The sequence below is a fragment of the Crocuta crocuta genome, unplaced genomic scaffold, assembly GCF_008692635.1.
Source record: "Crocuta crocuta isolate KB4526 unplaced genomic scaffold, BGI_CrCroc_1.0 scaffold812, whole genome shotgun sequence".
Lineage (NCBI taxonomy): Eukaryota > Metazoa > Chordata > Mammalia > Carnivora > Hyaenidae > Crocuta > Crocuta crocuta.
In genome coordinates, this window is record NW_027530976.1 from 202,551 (window position 1) to 227,232 (window position 24,682).

Genomic DNA, 24,682 nt, shown 5'->3' on the forward strand with positions numbered 1-24,682 from the left:
GAGAAAGACAAATATCATATGATTTCATTTATATGTGGAACCTAAAAAAAAATCATAAATACAGAAAACAAAATGATGGTTACCAGAGGGAAGAAGAATTATGAGGTGGGCAAAATGGGTAAAAGAGGTCAAGGGGAACAACTTCCAGTTATAAACTATGTAAATCATGAGGGTGGTATGTTTAGCATGGTGGATATAGTCAGTAATATTGTAGGGCATACTTGAAAGTTGTCAAGAGAATAAATCCTAAAAGTTAACTTTGAACAGTGAGGAATGGAAACTAGATTTATTGTGGTGATCATTTTGCAATATATACAAATATTGAATCATTATGTTGTACACCTGAAACCAGAATGACATTACATATCAATTACACCTCAATTTAAAAATTTTAAGATATTAATAAATAAGAGGTGCAAGGAAACTATTTGACACGATGGATGGCTTAATGACATAGGTTGTAGTAATGATTTCATGGGTTTGTACTTATCTCCACACTCCAGTCTTGAATTTTGTTCCAGTTCAGTCTCCATCATTTTTCAACTTGGATTCTGAATCTTTTTCATAAAATCAGTTGTGCTTCTGAGACTTTTTTTTTTAGACTCTGAAAAGATAATTACAGCTCATGACTTTGATGAAGTATTACTGAAGCTATATGGTTGTAATGGTGATAGAGCATGAAGGTAGAGCCATTTTGTTAGCTTCATGGGCTCCTCAGGGAGTTTCTTCGCTAGTCACCCATCTCCCCCCTCACGTGCCAAGCTGGGTACCGTAATTACTTTTCCCTTGGTTCCAGTGTCAGATAACAGCAGTTAGTGTGGTTTCTGTCCTGGGCCTCTTCGTCCTTTGGTCCAAATGGTACGGAGTTGTAACGTAGCGTCCCCTTTTCGCTCCAGTTTCCAAGGTCACAGGAGAAGCACAAAAACCCAGTGGCTCACAGCAGGGGGCCCAGGCTCTTCTACTGACTGTCACTTATAAATTGTGTCACTCCCAGATGTATTATACTTTCAAAAGGGGATATTAAGAATGCCTGCCTCATAGAGTATGAGCTTTACATGAGACAGTGTACACACGGCACTCGACAGAATCATTGGCATCTATAACATACACAATAAGTGAAATACTAGTTGCTCTTATTATTGGTTTCTCTCTCATGATTATTGCTTTTGTACAGCCTGTGGCCTGCATACTTTGGGTAAATCAGTGCAAGCAGGACTTGAGACAGCAAGAGCCACACAAACCAGGTCCATGAGTTTGACTAGACCGGAGAGCACAGGGCAGGTGTTACATTGGCTGGAGTACAGGAGACAGGTGGGCCGAGACGGCCTGTTGTGTGGTGCGGAGAGTCCCATATCAGCCCACAGAACACTTTCAGGAGTAGAGCCAAAGGTTATCTGAGGGAGTTTCTCTTCTGTCCCTGTCCACGAAGAGACCTGGTATGATTTGACAGGCTTTTATCTCCTTGAGAGGAAAAAAAGAACCAAGTACGAATTGTCTTTGTTTATTAAAACATGTAAGATATAAATAGGTATAATACTTGGAATTCATTTGCCTGCCTGCTGTCTTTCCCCACCCTTCTTTCTGTAATCATCAATCCAGTATTCCTTGAACACTGCACTTTCACCTTGATTTAAAGGAGATCATTGAAGAAGTAGGTTTTGCTCTGTGCGGCTTTCTGAAATCCCTCTTGTATTTCCTTTGAAATATATGCAATCAGCAGTCAAATAAATTCCTCCCGAAACCATATGGTAATGTAAGCATATGGTAAAGGAACTTTTGATTTTTTTATCTGCCAAGCTTGACCTCAGACTTCAAGGTAACAAATTGCTATGTAATTTTTAATTAACTCTTCATCCTTACAAGGATTTGTTATTCGATAAATAGGTGGTTGACAGCATACTGCACAGTATTCTCATTATGTTTTTAATCTAACTATAATTTTCCTTTATAGTGATTTACCAAAGTGAAATTGGTGCTATTTCACTTCTAACTACTGGGTTTGATAAGAGCTGCCCACTGCATTCATTGTGCACCATATTTTAAAATCTAAAAATGTATAAAAGCTACCTACAGAATGAAACTGACAAAAATAAAATTTTCTGATATTACTCTCCTCTCATTTTCCCTCTTCAGGGGAAAACATGGTCCTAGTTATTGCAGCTTTGATAATATTTGTGTCATTCCATCATGTTCTTCCATTATCACAACTCAGCAGACTCAGTGGAATTTGCGGCCAATTTGTGGAAATCTGTTTTTTCTCTTTTGCTGTTTCAAACCAAATGCAGATATAATGTCAAAGAAGCACATTGACATTTATTAAACTATATAATGCTAGAATGAACTAGTATGCCCTATATAATTTTCTTGCATAAAACTAATTTTAACATGAGCAGTTTGCAGTGGATAATTTCATCCCTTAGAGTATAATGTCTGGAAATAGATGTGAGTCTTGTTTAATTAGGGCTTTGTTTCACAATGACAGTTCACTCAAGATTATACTTTTTTAATTAAAGATCAAAAACCAAATAAGTAAATTTGTAAATAGTTTTATATTTGCCAAAGACCTTTGTCTATGGTATCTAATTTTCTTTTTAAGTTTATAATAAACCTGGGAAATAGGTAAGGCAGTTGCAACACTGACAACTGCCTATTCTGTAGAATTTATGGAAACATGAAAAAATAGAGATGTTGCTCAGAGCAGTAACTAAATTATCTGCTTTGTGAGTATAGATTGCCTACCATTTACTCAGAAAAAAAATCTGCTTGGTCAGGTTTGAATCCTACTCGTGAATTAAATATGGATAAAGATGGAATTTCACATGGCCTTTTCAACACCAACTGGCTTTCATTTGGATAAAAAATAAATAAAATTAGATAAACTGTATTACAAAATTCACTGAAGTGTTATTATATTTAAAGTAGTTAAAATATCGGGGCACCTGAGTGCTTCAGTCAGTTAAGTGTCCAGCTGTGGCTCAGGTCATGATTTCACAGTTCATGAGAGTGAGCCCTGCATCAGGTTCTGTGCTAACAGCTCGGAGCCTGGAGCCTGCTTCAGATTCTGTGTCTCCCTCTCTCTCTCTGCGCCTCCCTGCTGTCTCTCACTCTCTGTCAAGAATAAGTAAACATTAAAAAAAAATAAAGTAGTTAAAATATTTAACCGGAAGTAGACTAATCAGTAAAAGGTTTAGAATAAAATAGAGAAGGATATTTGCATTATCTTGACTTAGGAATGTTTTCCTTGAACAAGATACATACCACAGGGAAAATAATGGAAAGTTTAACTGTGTAAAAATTTTAAGATCTTGGATGATAAAAAATATACATAAAAAATGACAAGTTACACCCCAAGGAGACACTATTTGTGTAACACACTGTTAAGCTGGAGGTGTAAAAGCAACCACCAGGAAACAATGGACACTCCAGAAGGTTTCAAGCCAAATGGACATTTTTAGTGGAGATATCTCAAAGCCTGTTGCATTTGGATTAGTTAGTTCTCCCACAGTGTGTGAGGACGGTGGGTCAGGATCCATGAGTGACCAGAATCCAGGTCCTCTTCTGGAAAGGAGCTGAGTGATGCTGCTTCCGGACCCATCCACAAAGGTTGAATGACCTTAGCAGAGAGGAAGTAGAACTGACCAGCATTCACACATGTCAGAGCATGAGATCCCAACAGAAATCTCCATGCAAGCCCGTGTGAGAGTCTATTTTAAATATCTGCCAAGCAGTGAAAACTCCGCCCCATCTCTCTGCAGTGCCTGTCAATTAGGACTTTTTGCATCACCTTCTTTACACCCTTTCTCCCTTCCCCGAAACCCAAGCCCCACGGCGGCCAGAAACTAAATTCTGCCAAGCTGGGAGAGGGACAAAGCTTGGAGAGCAAATGAAAGAATGAAAACTCCAGCCATGTTGTTGTTTCCTAACCAGAGACTTCCTCCACAGTTCAGACTGACACAGATAGGATACAATTTTAAACCAACTGTGGAGTTTTGATCATCAAATGAGAAAGTGCACTTCTTAAATCTGTACTGTTTGCGTACAATCTGTATACAATTTGTGTTTTCTATTGTGTACTATTTTTATACTATCTGTACCCTTTAAGTCAATGCTATTTGCATTACCTAAAAGCAACTAGAAATGAAGTTACCCAATTTTTTACCAGCGACAGAAGAACAAGTTTCAGTGAACAAATGTAAAGAGAAAGCAAGACAGAAAATAGTTACTTTAAAACCCCAGAGTCCTGTTTATTTAATGTACTGGTTGCATTTATAGCACATGTAAAGGACTAAAGGGAAAATATGGAATTCTTAAAGACTGCCGGGAGAGCCAGACTACTCATTAAGAAATACAAATGGCCAGTAGAGATATGAAAATATGCTCAATCCAACAAGTAACCTAGCAAATGCATCTTAAAACAAAGGAAGACTTGTTTGGTTTATTAGATTAGCAAAAACTACTCAAAGCGGTAATATACAATGTTCATTAAATTGTCCAGAAACAAATGGTCTTTTATATACTATTTATAGACACGTAAATCGGCTTAGTCATCTTAGAGGAGAATTTAGGAGAAACTATCCCATTTAAGCAGTTATTCCCCTTACGATTTTACTGTTTAGGATTCCTCTTAGATAAATCTTTATCCATGTGTTCCTAGAGATATTCGCTTATTCATGGAACCAGTATTACAGAACGGTAAGGGCTGTAAGGGCTGTGCCAGAAGCCGATAACCCGTCTCAAAGAATAAAGGACAAACACAAAATAAAGAACTCTTGTCCTCATTGAGCTCGCTTTCTAGGGTGGAGAGACATACGTGAAGTATAATTTTTTTTTTAAGGTGAATGATATACCAGTTTATAGAAGAATAGTGTTTTAGGAAAATGTAGTGCAAGTTAATGGGCATCTAGTATGCTTGAGTAGGAACAACAAAATGTTAAGTGGGATGCCTGTGGAAGAAGTGATTGGGGAACAATGTGGTCATCTGGTAAAAAAGATTTCTTGATAAGGTAATATCTAACACAAAGGCTGTGAGGCAGGAGTAAGTTTGGAGTGCTCGAAAAACAGAAGTACATTTTGGAATCCAGAGTACAAAAGGAAAGGCTGGGTTTTGGTGGAAGAAGGAACAACAGTAGAAACTGAAGGTAAGAGGGGCGCCTGGGTGGCTTAGTCGGTTAAGCGTCCGACTTTCGCTTAGGTCATGATCTCGCGGTTCGTGGGTTCGAGCCCCGCGTCGGGCTCTGTGCTGACTGCCAGCTCAGAGCCTGGAGCCTGTTTCAGTCTGTGACTCCCTCTCTCTCTGACCCTCCCCTGCTCACGCTGTCTCTCTCTCTCTCTCTCCTAGAAATAAATAAAAATATTAAAAAAGAAATAAAGAAAGAAACTGAAGATAAGAAAGATTGTATGCATAGAGACCATCCGAGGTGGCTCAATACAGTACGTAGAGTGGGTGGAGGTTTTCTAGTTTTCTTCTGATTGCTTTAATATCTCAGCCAGAGAAAGGGGTAGGAAACAGTATCAGAGCCTGCAAGGTCCACTTGAGGTTTGACTTCGTGAATTACAAGGGAGGCTGTTCAGCCTTGTTGTGGTCCCTCCCCAAACACGTTGAGCTGCCCAGACACAGGCAGACGACAGGCAGAGATCTGGAGTTACTCATAGTCTTTGCCGAGTGAATAAGGTGAGCTGAGAGCACAAAGGAGGTGAGAGTAAGGATGTATGCATAAGAAAGTATTTTAATGAGTGGCTGTGGAAAGAAAACTGGGCAAGGGGTAAAGAACAGACTTCAGGTGGCCCTAATGGAATGATTGCAGGTCCCCATGGGGTCCAGAGTAGTGTTGACCTTGGTCTATGATACAGAGTTAGCTAGAAGGTAGAAAGCATACCAGGAGGGAGAATGGTCTTTATCATATTATTCTCCATAGTAAAAATATGTGAATAATTGTGTTATCCACAGGGGACAGAAGAGTAAACTGTCCATGATTTATAACACTAAGATGTGGTTAATAATCATACAGTCAGGCTGCATATGCTAAAGTAGGGGGGAAAACCAAACAAGGAAAGTGAAATACAAATGGTGGAATCCCATTTTTGTGAAAATGCACACACAGTCAAAAAGGGCACATATGTATAAAAATGGATATCATATATCAAATCATCACAATGTATACTTTAAGTATCTTAGAAGGTTATTTGTTGATTATACATCAATAAAACAAATATACACATACACACGAAGGTATATGAAATGATATGAAAGGAATTATACCAAATTGGTAACTCAGGAAAGTGAAGAACATCCAAACTGAAACCTCCATGAGAGGGACCCTGTCTCCATTTCTTTATCAGGAAAACTATTATTAGATACCATTCTTGGCAAGTATATGGGAACTCAGTAGTTATTGCGGAAGGAAGGAAGGAAGGAAGGAAGGAAGGATTTTTACCTTATAGTCTATATTTCTTTTTAGTTAGAAATTTAAGACACTATATTTTTGCACTACTCATGCAATTAAAATCAGCCAACCTACCAGCTAGCCACCTAACAAATTAAGAAAAATATTTCCTTGAAACTCTAGGAACAAGCATTTTTTTTAAAAGTAATCACTGCACCCAATGTGGGACTTGAACTCATGATCCCAAATCAAGAGTCTTATGCTCTTCTGCTAAACCAACCAGACGCCCCTAGGAACAAGCATTTTGTATTAAAGAAGGCCTCCCAAAATATCATCAGACTAAATACTGAATCTTAAAAGAGATTTTACTCCATGGGGCGCCTGGGTGGCTTAGTCGGTTAAGCGTCCGACTTTCGCTTAGGTCATGATCTCGCGGTTCGTGGGTTCGAGCCCCGCGTCGGGCTCTGTGCTGACTGCCAGCTCAGAGCCTGGAGCCTGCTTCAGTCTGTGACTCCCTCTCTCTCTGACCCTCCCCTGCTCACGCTGTCTCTCTCTCCTCCTAGAAATAAATAAAAATATTTAAAAAAAAAAAAAAAGATTTTACTCCAAGGACACCTGGGTGGCTCAGTCAGTCGAGCATCCAACTTTGGCTTAGGTCAAGATCTCACAGTTTGTTGGCTCAAGCCCTGTGTTGGGCTCTGTGCTGACAGCTAGAAGCCTGAAGCCTGCCTCAGATTCAGTGTCTCCCTCTCTCTCTGTCCCTCCCTTCCTTGTGCTCTCTCTATCTCTCTCTCAAAGATGAATAAACATTAAAAAAATAACTTTACTCCAAGTGACTTAATTTTTTAACTCTTTTTTTTTTAAAGAGAAGAGAAGCACAAAGTTATACTGTATTTTGTCTAATACAAAGCTTAGTTTAAAAGAAGTTTGTTGATACAAAGCTTCTTGCAACTTCACATGTAATTCCATAGTGTATCTCCTAGAACCATTTATGTAAAGGGTTACACACATAAATACAAACCAACTCCATTATCCTGATTAAAATTGAGTCATAACTTCTATGAGCTATAATGCACCTACTTGTTTAATACTGTTTTGTCTCTCCTTGTTTACTATTAATTCATGACTCTGATTTTCCAATGTTACTATTTGATGCTTACTTACACATTTAAAGGAAGGAGTTTTATGGCAACATAAAATTAGACATAGGATTAGTTCATTTTTAACTGGTTTTTAAAATATGTCTCATGGAGTACATTTTTATGTAGAAACAATAAACAGGTTGTTAATGGGAAAAAAAGATCATTATTTCTTGGTGTGTTCACACAGTTTTCTTAACTACAGAGAACTGCAAGAAAACAGAAAATATTTAGAGACCCAGGAAAGTGTGAACATTCCATATTTGTTGGGTGCAGAAAGAGATTTCACTTTCATTCAGGTTTATAAAATGTAAGCAAAAGACATTCGCCCTCTGCTGGATTATTTTGGAAAGAACATAAGGAAATGTTAAAAAAAAAAAAAAAGTTAAGAGAGGATGGAAAAAATGGAAGGACAGACTCAGAAGACAGAAAAGGGAAAGAGAAAGGAAGGACAGAGGGAGAGAAAGGTGGTAAAGGTAGTGGTGAGAAAAGCAGGAAGAAAATATATACTGAAGAAATTATATTACACTTTATATTGCTGCTGGAAATCTTGAATTCAGCCTGTGAATGTATGGCTCCAATTCTTTCATTTCTTCAGTTCTAATTTGGAAATGGTCCCCAGAATAGAAGCCATTTAACTTATAACCTTTTTGTGGTACAGAATGTCACTAGACTAATAGATAATTACTACCACTTTAATGGATGACTGCATATCATTGTCTTATAAAAGTTAAATTTGGTTTTGAAAATTTAACAAGACTTTCCCAACCTTAATTAGTTTTCATTAATATAGTTTAAAATGATTACTGCCTTCCAATAAGTAAAATCCATGTTTAAATTTGCATTCATCATTCAAAAGGTTAGAAGTTTACTGAGACTGTCTGCATATTCATAGGCAACCTGAATGCAAAAGTAACAGGCAGATATCAGAGGGAGCATCAAATTCAGGACGGTCTAGGCCAATGACTCACAAGTCTTCTTGGGGTCACAGGTAATGGGGAGACGGAAACTTCTCTCCTGTCTTAAAAGTTCTTTAATTACCTCAAAGTAACCAACTGTTTAATCTATAAAGATTCTTTCCCCAGTACCCTGCCTGTCAACTTGATCCCAGAAGGAATGATACAACTAGAGTTCTCCCCCTCTCAAAAGTTCCCTTGTGTTATTAAGATAGTGACTGCCCAAGGCACTGACCCAGTAACTTCCTTTTCCACCCTCTCTAATCCAGGAGAGGGAGCACAAGAGAAAAGGTATGAATCATTCCCTCGAATGTAAAACTTCTCACCCAGAATATGTTTTTTAAGTGCTGCCAAAAGTTTGGAACGTTGGTGGATGGAGCAGAACTTAACTTCCACATCAAGATCTTTTCAGGCTGCCTTAAAATATCCTTATATCCATCTCTATTTCTTTATTTTCCTTTCCACCACCATTGTCCAAACCACTGTCTTCTGTCACCTGGGTTATAGCCATAGCCATTTAACTGGTCTTTCTTTCTGTCATCATCCCCTCTTGAAACTGGTCAAGTGGATTTGGGACAACACACATGGGGATTCAGTGCCCCTTATCAGTAGCTGATTTCGAACAAATTAATCTACCTTTGGACCCACAGTTAACTCATCTAAAAATGGGACAAATCTATTTGACATACCCATAAGTGTATGTCAAACATTGCACACACATACGCACATATACATGCATATGCACACAAACATATAGATGGATACATGTACACACAAATAATTAGCATGCAATTTGACTCAGAGTTGTTGCTCAAAATTAACGATTATCACTGTGCCTTTTTAGTAGATCTTCTTCAAAAATTTTCTAAACAGGGTATGTAAAAATGTAATAATTAATTAGAATTCAAAACGAAACCTGCTAAGGCTCTTAGGAATGGTTTGGAGTAACCATTCTGAAAGTTTGGAAGCTAAAGATATATTTTCTGGTTGTGGAAAGATCTGCAAGAAGAAGCAAAGACTAATAAAATTTTCCTTTTGTTATTTATTGATTGATTGATTGATTGATTGATTGCTAAGTTTAGAATAAAATGAAAGAGTAGCAGTGCTCTCTAATGGATAGAACAATATCATCAGGATAAATAATTCTGCACCCATAAAATTCTGGAGAAACTATTTTGTGATATTATTGTATTCAGTGAATATAATTAGCTTTATATTCCAACATTGTTGGAAAAGCAAAATTTATTTCTCTGTTAGAAACTTTGGGTTGGAAATACTAACTGTATCAGGTTGCCATTTTCACAATGGATGGAATGCTCCATTGGTTTCTTCTGTATTCTTCTGATTTTACTGAGCTTGGAGAAATTTCCACCTTTTCTGACTTATCTTTATCTGGGATTCAGAACACTAATAAAGCCTTCCTTTGTTTCCCCTCCACACCCCCAAAGCAGCACTCTACTTCCTCCTTGGTAACTTCATCTTCCTTCTTTTTGGGTGCCTCTACTTCACTAGGGTACTTTGATGGGGCCATTTATCACTCTCTCCCCATTACAGAGTCAGAGTGATTGGCTCAGAAATGGGCGCAGAGCCCAACAGACTTAATTACAATGCTTTTCAGAGACTTGATAGGTGGCTGTGTGAAGAGGGACGCTTTTTCTTCTAGCCTCAAAACTGGAATGATTTCAGCTGGAAAAAAATCAGTTTCTATGCCCACACTTACATGGCTCATCAGTTTCACAGAAAACAAGCTTAAAAATAGCATAAAAAGAAGAGGTACTTATGAAGGAATAAAGAGAGAAAGAAAAGAGAGGCAACTAGCATGATCTTTGGTGACTTTTTAGGTATTTTGATCTGTAACCCCTGAGTTTTTAGTGGTAAGCAAAGTAAGGAGTTTCTTTCCTTTAAGATACTTGGTGATGCATTTCTGTCACACACAAAAGAGTCCTTACTAATACACATTTCTCTTATTAATATTATTCAAATCATCCTTTTTGACAGTGTATTTTTCTTTGATAAAATCTATTTAAAAACTCTTATTATCCCTTGCTATAGAAAAAGATAAAATGTTTTTCTTTTATTAGCTTGAGTAAAGCATAGCATTGAGTTAACACATGATATTCTTTTCAAATTTGAGGCTCTTTGTAGATTATTGTAGCTCAAAAGACACAAGGTGAGAACAGATGTATCCTTTTATTCTGCACACAATGTCTTCTACTGGCAAATCTTTCTCTGTAAGAAGAGAGTAGATTGGGACTTAACGTAAATTAAGTTCTAGAAGAAATTGTATGTAGTGAAAGTCATGTCATTCTGTATCTAATCATCAAAGAGAAGGATAGCCATTTGCTTGGCTTTTCAGGACATTGTAAGTCAAGAAAAATTAGGAATAGGTGAAGAAATGAAGACACTATGTGGATAAGAGTTAGGGGGAAAGGAGAAATTAATGCCACTATTGACATTCATCAAAGGGTACAAAGATGGACAGAAAGACTGAGTGAGCTTTCTGGAAAATCTTCCTGAGTGAAGAGGAGCAGTCATATATAGGAAAGTCTTAAATGGCGGAAGGACAAGTTGGATGTGCAAAGATACCCATGCAGTCTGGTGACCCAGCACCTTCTGCCACGAGAATTGATGAATCGTTTGAAATCAATAGAAAAGCTGCATCTTGTCTCCTGCAGTTCTCAGTCTGTTCTTTGAGTGTATTATGATGGATAGAGTCCGTGTCGATGAACACATTACTGGAAAATGTAGTGTTACATCTTAATGTTTTTTAAGGACATCGATTAGTGGCCAAATACAAAATACCTGTAACCTACTCCATTTAAAAGGGTGGAAAAGGAAAGACACCTCTAAGGCTTTAATCAGCTTTGAAATGACCAATAGGGACTACCTGAATTTGAATTTTTCTGAGGCTCTGATTTCTTATCCCCAGATCACAGAGAGCCCGACAGAGAGGCATTTGCGAGCCAGGGGATAGTCTTCTGAAATATTATTACTAGTTGTACAATATGTGCTGGGTTCAGCCTCAGTGTCCTTTATCCTTTCCCAGTATGAGATCTCAGCCAGTTTATAGTCCAGTCCTTAAGCCTGAGGCCTTGTTTCTCTCAGATTTGTCTTTTTCGCTGAAGTGTAATATGCAAAATGAACATCTGACCTTTTAGTTTAAAAGACATCATCAGTTCCCTGTAGGATCAAGACTCATGTCTTAGCATGACTTTTCCTGTCCTAGTCTCTATCCTCCTCTCCAGGCTTACCTTCCACATTAGAGTTTATGCATTCAGAACACTCAGTTGGCCATCATACTTGGTCTTACATCTTTGATGTTGGCACTGCTGTACCCTGCCTCACATACACTTTGTACCATTCTTCCCTCGCTCAGCACCTACTCATCCCTCAGGACCCCAACTGAGACTATTTTCTTGTGGAAGCCTTTTTCAGATCCTCATATTTTCATTAAGTTCTCTTTTTTCCTACATTTAAAGTGTTCTTACACACATATTAAAAGCATGTGTTTCTGTGTTTATTACACATCCTTCATTACCCCTTTCAGCATAAAGTCATGGTTTTATTTACCTTTTAGTGACCAAGCAGAAGTATCCAATATCTGTTTGTAAACAGAAATGAACCACAATCAGTAGTAGCTTTATGATATTACTGTACCAGAGTCAACTTCCTGGTGTGTTAAACAATTTATTAGGATGTTAATCTAGGTTTCATTCTTCCCAGATTATTTTTCTTTTTTTCATGCAAGTAGGTTGAACTTTGTGCTCATTTGCATAGGTAATTTTCTAGGGCTCCTAAAGCAAATGACCACAGAGTATAGCTCATCACCCCAAATTCTGCCTCTGTATTCACGTGGTCTTTTCCCCTCTGTGTCTACGCAGTGTCTTCAAATCTCTTTTTCTCTCTCTTAATAAGGACAGCAGTCATTGGATTTAAGGCATGTTCTACTCCAGTACGACCTCATCTTATCTTGATCACCCACAAAGACCTTAATTCCAAGTAAGGTTGTCTTTTCAGGTCCTGGAGATTAAAGTTTCAACCTGACTTTTGGAGACACCATTTGATTTAAAACCTTTATCTTTGGTGAGGACTGCATCACAGGGTCAGAGGCAGATATTGCCACTAGACAACATATTTTCCTGTGTTTTTCTTACTTTCACTGCCAGAAGTGATTGTGCTTCTTGTTGAAATTATGCTGGAAGGATGGTTTATGAGTAGGAAAGAGGGACTAAGGCAAAGAGAGAAAGGGAGACACACACACAGGCACACACACAAAGATTCCCAGACTGGGATGAGTAGAGATATGACAACCCTGCGGGAGCCAGTGACCTTTCTTCTGCAAAAGTCGGAGAGATGGGAAGACTAGAGGCAAAAATTATACTCAGAGAGTTCCTTTTTTGGTAAATATCCCCTTGTCATTGTCTTGTCTTTGACAGTGCACTGGAGTGGCCTTGAACCATTAAGATAATGAATGATCGCTACCATAATGGTCTAAAGAAGGAAATTTTCCCATTTCCAAGGCTCCTTTAAGTCTCGTTTGGCATTTGCAAGCACTCTGCTTCAGAAGCTCTGGCTGAAGAGATTTCTCATTCCACTGTTCATGTAAAGATGTCTTTGATTCTATTCCCTGTCATTTTTCTTATTTTTTCCTTAAATAGTTTATTGTCAAGTTGGCTTCCATATAACACCCAGTGCTCCTCCCCACAAGTGCCCTCATCCATGCCCATCACCCACTTCCACTGCCCTCCACCCCCATCAGCCCTCAGTTTGTTCTCAGCATTCAAGAGTCTCTCATGGTTTGCCTCCCTCCTTCTCCCTAACTATATTTCCCCTTCGCCCCCCCATGGTCCTCCATTAAGTTCCTCCTAATCCTCCTATACGTGCAATCATATGGTATCTGTCCTTCTCTGCCTGACTTATTTCACTCAGCATAACACCCTCAAATTCCATCCAAGTTGCTACACATGGCCAGATTTTATTCTTTCTCATTGCCATGTAATATTCCATTGTATAGATAAACATCTTCTTGATCCATTAGTCAATTTGATTCGTCAGTTGATGGACACTTAGGCTCTTTCCATGTTTCGACTATTGTTGAGAGTGCTGCTATGAACATTGGGGTCCATATGCCCCTATGTACAAGTACTCCTGTATCCCTTGGGTAAATTCCTAGCAGTGCTATTGCTGGGACATAGGGGAGTTCTATTGTTAACTTTTTGAGGAACCTCCACACTGTTTTCCAGAGGGGCTGCACCAGTTTACATTCCCACCAACAGTGTAGGAGGGTGCCCGTTTCTCCACATCCTTGCCAACAACTATAGTCTGCTGATTTGTTCATTTTAGCTACTCTGACCGGCGTGAGTTGGTATCTCAGTGTGGTTTTGATTTGTATTTCCCTGATGATGAGGGATGCAGAGCATCATGTCATGTGTCTGTTGGCCATCTGGATGTCCTCTTTGGAGAAGTGTCTGTTCATGTCTTCTGCCCATTTCTTCACTGGATTATTTCTGTTTTTTTTTTGTTGTTGTTGTGGAATTTGGGGAGTTCCTTATAGATTTTGGATACTAGCCCTTTATCTGATATGTCATTTGCAACTATCTTTTCCCATTTCATCAGTTGCCTATTAGTTTTATTGACTGTTTCCTTTGCTGCACAGTAGCTTTTTATCTTGATGAGGTCCCAATAGTTTATTTTTGCTCTTGATTCCCTTGCCTTTGGGGATNGGAGGATGATGTTAGCTGAGGGCCTTTCAAAGATGGCTTTTACGATGTTTATGTCAGTTCCTTCTATCCCTACTTTCTCGAGGGTCTTTATTAAGAAGGGATGTTGTATTTTGTCAAAGGATTTTTCNGACCTGTAGTTCTCTTTTTTGCTGGGTCTCTATGGCTTGGCAATCAAAGTGGCGCTGGCTTCATAGAATGAATCCAGAAGTTTTCCTTTCATTTCTATTTTTTGGAATAGCTTGAGAAGAATGGGTATTAACTCTGTTTTAAATGTCTGGTAGAATTCCCCAGGGAAGCCATCTGGCCCAGGGCTCTTATTTGTTGGGAGATTTTTGATAACTGATTCAATTTCTTCACTACTTATGGGTCTGTTCAGATTTTCTATCTCTTCCTGTGTGAGTTTTGGTAGTGCGTGCACGTTTGGGAATTTGTCCATTTCTTCTAAGTTGTCCAGTTTGTTGGCATATACTTTTTCATAGTATTCCCTGGTAATTGCTTGTATTTCTGAGGGGTTGGTTGTAATAAGTCCATTTTCATTCATTATTTTGCCTATTTGAGTACTCTTCCTTTTCTTTTTGAGAAGTCTAACTAGAGGCTTGTCAATTTTTTTTATTTTTTCAAAAAACCAACTCTTGGTTTCATTGATCTATTCAACTGTTTTTTTGGATTCTATATTATTTATTTCTGCCCTGATTTGTATTATTTCTCTTCTCCTACTGGGTTTGGGGTGCTCTTGTTGCTCTCCTTCTAGTTTCTTTAGGTGTGCTGTTAGATTTTGTACTTGTGCTTTTTCTAATTTCTTGAAACACCTGGAGTGCATTGTACTTTTCAATAGGAGTGGCTTTGCCCCATCCCATAGAGTTTGAATTGTTGTATTTTCATTTTCATTTGTTTCTATATATTTTTAAATTTCTTCTCTAATTGCCTGATTGGCCCTTTCCTTCTTTAGTAGGATATTCTGTAACCTCCATGTGTTTGGAGGTTTTCCAGACTTTTTCCTGTGATTGATTTCAAATTTCATAGCATTGTGATCTGAAAGTGTGCATGGTATGATCCCAATTCTTTTATATTTATTGAGGGCTGCTTTATGTCCCAGTATATGATCTATCTTGGAGAATGTGTCATGCATACTTGAGAAGAAAGTGAATTCCATGGTCTCAGGATGTAGAGTTCTAAATATATCTGTCAAATCCAGCTGGTCCAATGAGTAATTCAAGTCCATTGCGTCTCTAGTGACTTTATGTCTAGTTGATCTATCCATTGCTGTAAGTGGAGTATTAAAGTCCCCTGCTATTAGCACATTCGTATCCATAAGATTGTTTCTGTTTGTGATTGTTTTACATATTTGGGTGCTTCCATATTTGGTGCATAGACATTTATAATTGATAGTTCTTCCTGATGGATAGACCCTGTAATTATTATATAATGCCCTTCTTTATCCCTTGTTACTGCCTTTACTTTAAACTCCAGTTTGTCTGATATAAGTAGCTTTCTTTTGACTTCCAGTAGCATGACAGATATTTCTCCATCCCCTTACTTTCAATCTGAAGGTGTCCTCAGGTCTAAAGTTAGTTTCTTGTAGACAGCAAATAGATGGGTTTTGTTTTTTTATCCATTCTGCTACCCTATGTCTTTTGATTGAAACATTTAGTCCACTTACATTCATTGTTATTATTGAAAAATATGAGTTTAGAATCATTGTGTTCTTTGTAGGACTCATGCTTGTGGTGGTGTCTCTGGTACCTTGTGTTCCTTGCAACATTTCCCACATAGAGTCCCCCTCAGGATTTCTTGTTAGGGCTCGCTTAGTTGTGATGAATTCTTTCAATTTCTATTTATTTGGGAAGACTTTTATCTTTCCTTCTATTCTGAATGGCAGACTTGGTGGATAAAGGATTCTTGGCTGCATATTTTTTCTGTTCATCACATTGAAGATTTCCTGCCATTCCTTTCTAGCCTGCAGGGTTTCAGTAGATAGGTCTGTAACTACTCTGCTAGGTCTCCCTTTGTATGTTAGGGCCCTTTTCTCCCTAGCTGCTTTCAAAATTCTCTCTTTGTCCTTATATTTTGACAGTTTCATGATGATATGTCATGCAGAAGATCGATTCAAGTTACATCTGAGGAGAGTTCTCTGTGCCTCTTGGATTTCAATGTCTGTTTCCTTCCCCAGATTGGGTAAATTCTCTGCTATAATTTGTTCAAGGACTCTTTCAGCGCTTCTCCCTCTTTCTTCATCTTCTGGAATTCCTGTGATATGGATATTGTTCCGTTTGATTGTATCACTCAGCTCTCAATTTTCCTTTCATGTTCCTGGATCAGTTTATCTCTCTTTTTCTCAGCTTCCTCTTTTTCTATAATTGTGTCTTCTAATTCACCTATTCTCCTCTTTACCCCTTCAATTCGTGCATTGGACACCTCCGTTTTATTATGCATCTCATTTATAGTATTTTTTAATTCATCACAACTATTTTAAGCTCCATAGTCTTTGTAGCAATAGCTCTCTGATGCACTCCATGCCTTTTTCAAGCCCAGTGATTAATTTTATGACAATTGTTCTAAATTCTTGTTCAGTTATGTTGCTTATATCTGTTTTGAACAGTTCTTTAGCTGTCATTTCTTCCTGGAATTTTTTAGAGGAGAATTCTTCCATATCATCATTTTGTCTAGCTTTCAGTCTCTCATTAGTTTTAAAAGCTTGTTATGCACACTGCACCTGAATGTATTGCTGTATTAAGAAAGGCTCTTTGACTGCCCACCGCCTGTCCATTCAGGAAGTGTTCTTTAAATGGTGTCTCTTGGTCTCTCTTGTTGAGACTTCAGTTATTTTATTTCCCTACGTGTAGTGGTATTTTGGACTCTCCACCATGTGTACTTTGGCTTGTTTCTTGAAGCAGCCCTGGAAAAGATAGCAGGCAGACAAACACACAAGGAACAAAGGCACTCAGACACACAGAGAAATCCAACAAACACGCAAACTGAAAGGGAAAAAGAAAAAGGAAAAAAATGAAGGGAAAAGAAAGACAAAAAAGAGGAAGGAGGAAAAACAAATAGTAAAAAAAAATAAAAAATAAAAAAGAAGAAAAGAAAAAAAGAAAGAAAAAAACCCAAAAGACAAAGGACAGTCTAAAAGCATAAACCAGAATTCCCAGCTACAAATAAAGACCAGGGTGTATGCAGTGCTGATGGAAGAACAGATACAAGGAGAGAAATAACAGGGCGGGGAGAAAGCGAAATTGCACAATGACCGGGAAGAGAGTAGGAGGCTTAATTCAGAGAGAGAAAGAGGAGAATATGTTAGGAGGCAAGGAGAAAGAAACAAAGATAATGTTACTCAGAGAAACTATATAGTCTGATTACTCCAGAGAGAGAGAGAGAGAGAGAGAGAGAGAAAGGTAGCGATGGGGGTATAGAATATACTCCTAGAGAATGAATTAAATGTGACTGTTTAAGCAAACCAATGACCAAGGTGCCCAGTCCAACAGAGGGGAGGGATACAAATGAGACAAGGGAAAATATTTCTGAATAGAAAGAATTGATCTAGAATTAATCACGGCAGGGCATCCATATTGGTATTGCCCTGGGCTCCGTTAAAAACAACAGCAGCTCTCTAGTGGGGATAGGCGTGGTTTGGTGTAGGCGGGTCTCAGCCTCCACTGAGTCCCCTGGGCCACTCCCTGAGGTCCTGTGTTGGTGGTTGTGGGGAGAAAAATGGTGGCACCCCGGTCCCTTCTCGAACCAAGCGTTGAAACTCATTCTTTTGGGTCTGATCTCTCTGTGCCAGAGGCATAGCCAAGGTGGGCCATGTTCTATGTCCCAAGTCATGCCTTGTTTCCAGATCTTAGTCCACACTCCCCATGGATACCGCCAGAAATAAACGTACAGGACAAGTCCCTCCAAGCAGTTTCAAGCCAGCCACCTCCCCACTGGGGATTGAGCCAAGCCAGAACAGCAGCAGTGTGGCTTCAGGCAGCCACTTCCCCTCCTGTTTGAGCTGGTGGGGAGCAGAGGAGCAGTTTCTCCTGGTGTCACCTAGGACCAGAGCATCCAGTCAAGGTCAGCTGCACAGCTAGAAACCAGATCACTGTTTCCCAAGCTGAGGTTTTTCTCTTCTCCAGGGACAGGGACTCCCTGTCATTTTTCTGTATGAAAATGACAGCCTTTTTATTGACAATGGACTTGGCTCATTGTCTATCACAGAGTAGAGTGCGAATAAATATTTCCAAAAATGCACAAAATCTTATTTTTTTTCAAGTGTTAGTAGCTCTGTGTTGACTTTGCAGAGGACCAAAATGTAAGACAAAAGTCAGAAATCTTAAGTAGATTGCAGCTGCTTTTTTGTGGTAGCTGATATTCTCTGTTCTTACCAGGTGTCAATGGCTGAAGTCTGAGACTCACCTTTCTCTTCAGTCAGAGCATGGACTGAACACTCTGACCATCTTCTATGGTCTGGAAAACTCTCTTTTCTTTTTCTTTTTTTCTTTTTTTTAGTTAGTGGTGGGTGGGGTGGCTGTGGGGATAAGATGGATACAGCTTAAAACAGTATAGAAGGTTGATCTCTCCCTCCCTGCTAATGTATGTTAGTACTGACCCCAGGGAGGACAGTCTGCTGAAGGTGTGCTGACATGGCCTCACTGGAACTTTCTCATTGCCTGCCCATCACACAGCTCTTGAGCTCCGTCTCTTGCAAAGTATTCTCTTATTATGCTTTAGATTTTCTGTTTTTGTGGCTTAAATAATGAATTCATTTTCTCCTTCTTACTTTTATATGTATTTGCCATCATAGCTTCATTTAACAAAAGTACAGTTGTGGGAGTGAAAATGCTGGGCAGGGTGAGCAACATCAGAAAGGTGCAGAGTTTTGAAATAAACAGGAGAACAGTTCAGGACAAAGATGGATGTGAAAAGCGATGGCAGGTTCCAAGATAAGGAAGTAGCAGATTAAACACTTTTTAAAAAGTTTTTAGTGCCAAAAGGTATTTTGAAATCAGAATGACAGATCTGTAGAACTGAGATTTCATGTTTTCCAAGGTGTGCTCCAGTGCAAAACAGTCCTAACACATTCTCGAAGGATAATAAAATTCATTGGTGATATATTCTTGTAAACCTTGCAGGCCACCTTCCTGACAATACACACCATCAAGTGACAAGTTCTAGGAAACCCCTGCAGAAAGGAAACCTGTTTAACATGCTAAGTCCCAATTGACTTGATCGCACACCACCTTTCTGGGTAATACCGATGAACTTGCTTGGAACTGAAAATCCAAGGGATACACCTGAGAATACCGTGGTGTGGTTCACGTGAATTCGTAGAAGCAAGTCAAAAGTAAAGGGAAGAAAAATTGTCTTAATTTCTAGGCCCATCATTGTTCTTATATGACACACGCCACAAGAGAAATCGAAATCATGTGGTTATAGAATTCCCTAACAGTGTCGCCTGGGTGGCTCAGTTGGTTAAGTGTCCGACTTCGGCTCAGGTCATGATCACATGGTTCGTGGGTTCAAGCCCTGCATCGGGCTCTGTGCTGACAGCTAGCTCAGAGCCTGGAGCCTGCTTCAGATTCTGTATCTTCCTCTCTCTCTGACCCTCCCCTGCTCATGCTGCCTTTCTCTCAGAAATAAATAAAATATTAAAGAAAAAAAAGCTTAGAATTCCCTAACAAATTTCTCCCTGTACTTAATCTGTATCCTAGTATGTGGCTCAGATAAATAAGATTTAATAAAGCAGACTGGATGATTATAATATGTTTTATTTATAAGTGTGACAAAAAAAGATGATTGTATAACAATGTGAATATGCTTAATGCTGCAGAACTATACACTTAAAGAATGGTTGAAGTGGCAAATTTTTTAAATGTATGTTTCAACCACAATTTTTTAAAGGAATGAAGCAAGAAGGAAGGAAGGGAGGGTGGGAGGAGAAAATAGTTCTTGGTATCAGCCCTGCCAAAATATTTTCAAGATGGTGGTGTCTCCTTTTGGAAGTCAGGAAGCAGCCTTCCAAAATGCAATAATAAATGTCCTTACTTACCAAAACAGGAAACCTATGTTTTTCTTCAAATCCCATCATATATGTGTATGTATATATATATTTTAATTACATTCACCTTCACTGGTTTTACATAATGAAGCCCAAATCTACCTTGTTTTTGTTTCCTTGAGAGAATTATTTTATTTTAAATGAGGAAGATCACTAGGTAAGTTATCTTTGGCTTGCCAGTCATTTGACAGAGGAAGGATTACCTCTCATGGGAGAGCCATTTTCCATTTTGCTGCGTGCTGCAGTGGTACCAAATAAAAATGTATATTTTTTTAGTTTTTTGTTTGTTTTTTAGGAGAAAATTTTATAGTTTAGAGATTTTTGATATGTTGGAGGTTTTTCTTACTTTCTACAGTATCTCTCATTTTAAGTCTGTGCTGAGAGGCAGTTGGGTGGCTCTGTCGGTTAAGTGTTCGACTGCAGCTCAAATCTCGTGGTCTGTGAATTCGAGCCCCAGGTGGGACCTCCGTGCTGACAGCTCAGAGCCTGGAGCCTGCTTTGGATTCTGTGTGTGTGTCTCTCTCTGCCCCTCCCCCACTCTCCTTTTTTCTCTCTCTCTCTCTTAAATACGTATAAATTTTTAAAGAAAAAAGGCTTTGTTGAAAATAAGATAGCACTTTACAGTCCTTTACTACTATCAGAAGAGTTAATAATTATGCAATCTCTAAGCTACTGGAGCTGGGTGGATATGGCTGGCATGTTTAAAACCTTCCTGACCTCCCTGATACTCAATTTTAGTGAGGCAGAAAGAGGATTATAATATATTAACAGTCTGACAGAAAAGCTATATATTTCTCAAAAATGAAACTTTGAAACATGGAATCATTGAAGTATTTTAATTAAAATACAATTTACCTTGATAATTACATAATATCACTGTATAATCTGAGTTTGAAACAATTGATGTAAGCTCAATTATATATTTTTTTGCTTTTTTTTAGTTTAAGAATTCAATCATAATTAGCTGCTGATGGAAAGACAAAGGAAATAGTCACTAACTTAAAAAAAACTCCTCTGTTCTGTTCAAAATATTGCTATAGTGTTTAATCAAGTTCAATTCTGATCAAATTCCAACATCATTCCCAAGAGGACTTTCCTTTTAGCAAATAACTTTCATGTTCCATAACCTTAGCTTTAAATGCTGCTATGTCTTAACTAAGAGCAGAGTTAACATATTTTTAATATGTCCGATCCACAACAATCCAGAGAGAGTTTAGAGTCTTAGACAACTGTGAAAAATTGGTCATATCAATTCAACCTAAATCTCACTTTTTTCAAACATTTCTTGAGGTTTAATGGTAAAAAAGATGCCATCATGCTTAATAGGCAGTTAAACAAGTAATGCTCTTAGACAGTAAATGCTCTTGGAAAGCTTTAACCATTATTACTTGCCATTATTATTATTTATGTATTCATTCACTCAGAACTATTTTTGAATACATGACTTGTTCTAGATGGTTGGGATACATCAGTAAACAGGAGAGACAAAGACTCCTGTTTTCACTGAGCTCACAATAGATAAATAATAAATTTAATAATTAAGTGAACTGTTAAAAAAATGATAGTGCTATAGGAAAACCAAGTTAAACCATGGACTTTGGATGATTGCGATATAGTAATATAATAGATATAGTAATGTAAGTTCATCAGCTGTAACAAATATAGTGCTCTGGTAGGGGGTGTTGGTAGGGGAGAAGCTATGTGCTTTTGTGAGCAGGAAGTATATAAGAAATATCTATACCTTCCCTCAATTTTGCAATGAACCTTAAACTGCTCTAAGAAAATAAAGTCTTAATTTAAAAAAAAAATGTTGTCTGCTATGGAAGGGTGAGTCAATGCTCACCTTCTTAGTATTTGTTGACTCTCCTATTTCAAATCAAGTTCAAACTCTCTGGCCTGCATTTGAAGACCTTTGATAACTGGTCACTACACTGCTTACCCAAGCTCACACCATTTTTTTCCCCCAAGTAAATCCACCATCTTGTCCTTTGAGCACATATTAGGTTCATATGAATCTCTGCCTTCACTTTTTCCATTGTGGAATATTATTTTGCTTTCTCAATCATCCCAACTTTAATTGTGAAGATCCAGCTCAAATCCTACCTCTCCTAAAGGGCCTCTTTTCACTTCTGTGGCTTGCATTTATCTTTCTTTCTTTAAACTATTAGGGTAATTATTGTGTTTTCCTCATTGGAAGAGTTAATGACTCATCATTTATCATGTCATCCATCCATTATATATTTTTATCTTCCTCTCCAGGGCAATGTGCAGTGTTACAGTTTTAGAGCCCTGCCCAGGGAAACTGGCAGGTATTAAGATGAAGATACAATAGTATCTGCAAATGGTCCTCAATAAATATTTGCTGATCATTTTGAGTATAACTCAGAATATGTGTGCACTAAGAAGTAGGAAAAGTTTTATACTTTGGAAATGTATTCACAGAAACTATTCATCTGCACAATGAGTAAGCAAAGTAAAAGAATTTGAGAGGTAACAGTATAAATCATAGTTTTGAGATCTGAAGTAAATTTTTAGCCTTCCCTTAATGCAAATATCTCAACAACAACTTGAGCAGAGAAAATAGGAACATTGAGTGACATGGTGTGGATGAACGCATCTTTTGATTTAACTTGTCTGTTTTGCTTTACTCAATAATATATTTTTCCTCCTCCTTTTCACATCGCTGACTTTTAGTTTAATGGTTTTCAAAGTGTGATGGGGCTTTAGAAGTGAATGTAGACAGACAAAAAGTTTCTTCGTCTTTTTGTCCCGTGCCTATATTTTACACAAGGTCAATAACAGGCTTCAGTGTTTTTACAATTACCAGGAGGATGGGATTTGTTATTGTGTGCAGATAAATGTGCTGATGCCTCCATTATTTACGGGATGAGATAAAAGTCATGCAGCCTTCTGAGACAAAAGGCAGGTATATGTTTTATATCTATATTTTTGATGAGTTCTCTTACAGACATTGTGCCTTCCATAGTCCAGTGACTACCTAATGTAAATTTCAGGTGAAGTAAAGCTGTCAACATTTAGTATTTTTTATGACTTACATTTATGTAGCTGGGGAACAAACATCTCACTTTGGGGAGAAAAAAAAAACTAGGTGTAGCAGGTAGAGTGAAATGGTTTGTTTTTTATTTTATTTATTTATTTATTTATTTTGTAGTGTTTATGTTAGAGAAGAATGACCCAAGCTAAAGTAATTTTAAGGGCCTCTATAAGAAAGGAATAATGGACCTCAAAGATTAAATACTTCTGAAATACTTTAAACTAGAAAATCTGGCTTTGTGACTTTAGAAAATAGGAGGTAAGTTAACATTTTTTAAAGCAAATGGAATATGTTGCCATCCACCTACCAAGATAATATTCTTGACTGATTGTCAGCAGAGCCCTGATCTTACTCCACCCACCCCACCCCATCCCCACCACAGCACCTGCCATAGTTAACTTGAGTTTAGGTGTGGCGGTGGAGCGAAGAAAGGTAATTATTCCTTATGGGGGTTGGGTCTATGTTCTCCATCATATGACTCATCTTCTGAGGATTACAGTTCCCAATGTTTGTGAAACTCAGTTTTCTCCTTTAAAAAGGGAGAGGGTATTGCACAATTGTGCACTTGTACTAAATTTTTTTTCAATTTTTACAATTTTAATGTGGGTGGACCAAATATAGACTTTGTATAAAATCATTAAGAAGTTAGGAGCTATGATTTCTACCATTTCCCTCTAAATAATAATTTAATGTACTAATCACATCTCTTAAAAAAAGCAATAAAATGTTCGTATGATTTTTTAAAATCTATTTATGGATGAATAAATTATTCTAATAGTGATTATCTCTTAAATATAGAAATGGAAACATCAGGAGGTAGGAAGGGAGATTTTATTTTTTATGTTTAAACTTTTATCATGAATATGATAATGGATCATAACTGTAAAAAACATGGCTATAAATAATAAAATATATTTAGTTTATGCCTAATGCTGGTATAATTATATGGGAAAAGGCACTCTCAGAAAATAGTGACAATAAAATGAAATATTTTTCTGAAGAGGAATTTCATAATATTCATAATATATAATAAAAAGCTTTAAAATGTTTGTACTACTTGAATAATTCAACATTTAGAAATGTGTTCTAAAGCAATAACTTGTATTTAGTAGTAAAATTTAGAAGTATTCATTTTGGAATCAGATAGAATATCATGCTCATTACAACTGCTTGCAGTCAGCAATGTACTATATTTCCTAGACAGTGCAATAAGATATGAAATAGAAATGAGAGGTAGACAAATTGAAAAGAAGAAAATCTTAATTACACCTGTTGTGTTAATCCCCATAACATTCGAAGAGAATCTGCAGCTAAACTATCAGAAATAATAATAGATTTCAGCAGTCTTAGAAGATGTAATATATATATATATATATTCTGTTTTATATA